Source organism: Cynoglossus semilaevis, chromosome 7, assembly GCF_000523025.1.
Source record: "Cynoglossus semilaevis isolate Cse_v1.0 chromosome 7, Cse_v1.0, whole genome shotgun sequence".
In the NCBI taxonomy this organism is placed as follows: Eukaryota; Metazoa; Chordata; class Actinopteri; order Pleuronectiformes; family Cynoglossidae; genus Cynoglossus; species Cynoglossus semilaevis.
The window spans coordinates 6,959,711-6,960,329 of NC_024313.1; positions in this window are offsets into that span (position 1 = coordinate 6,959,711).

The following is a 619-nucleotide window of genomic DNA, read 5'->3' on the forward strand; positions in this document are numbered from 1 at the left end:
TACTGTGTGTCACAATCCACTACATAAACTCTTCACTTATTTTGGATTTGTTTTATCACCTTCTAACATCACTACCCATTTATTCTACTGCCCCATCTTCTCCATCACTGCAACGCTACTAATACTCCCTCATTCTCTATTTCGCCCAACTACTTCCTCTTCTCTACATCCCTAGCACACACACACACTCTCTGTACAAATACACCAGCTACAGACCCACATCAAGGTTCTCACATCTTCTTCTCTGTGTTCATTACCTTCACACCACTGGGTCTACTCCTTTCACCCACTTACTTCAGTTTCAGTACCATGACACCACATCACATACAAACTCACCAACTCCTACAACATCCAGGACTCCACCCACTACTACTGTTTCCTACTCCTTCTCAAACAACAACAACATACTGTAACACTTCACTATGTACATACTGCCATATTCTTTGTTAGTCTGTCTGTTTCCTACATTCCCTACCTTTACAATAACACCCTCATTCATTCCACAACCTACATCCCACCCACACTCACCTCTGCCCCACCCTGTACAGCTACACAACACCACCACTACTAATTCACACACTCACACATTCTCTGCCACATCTCACGTCTGCCTCCCTCC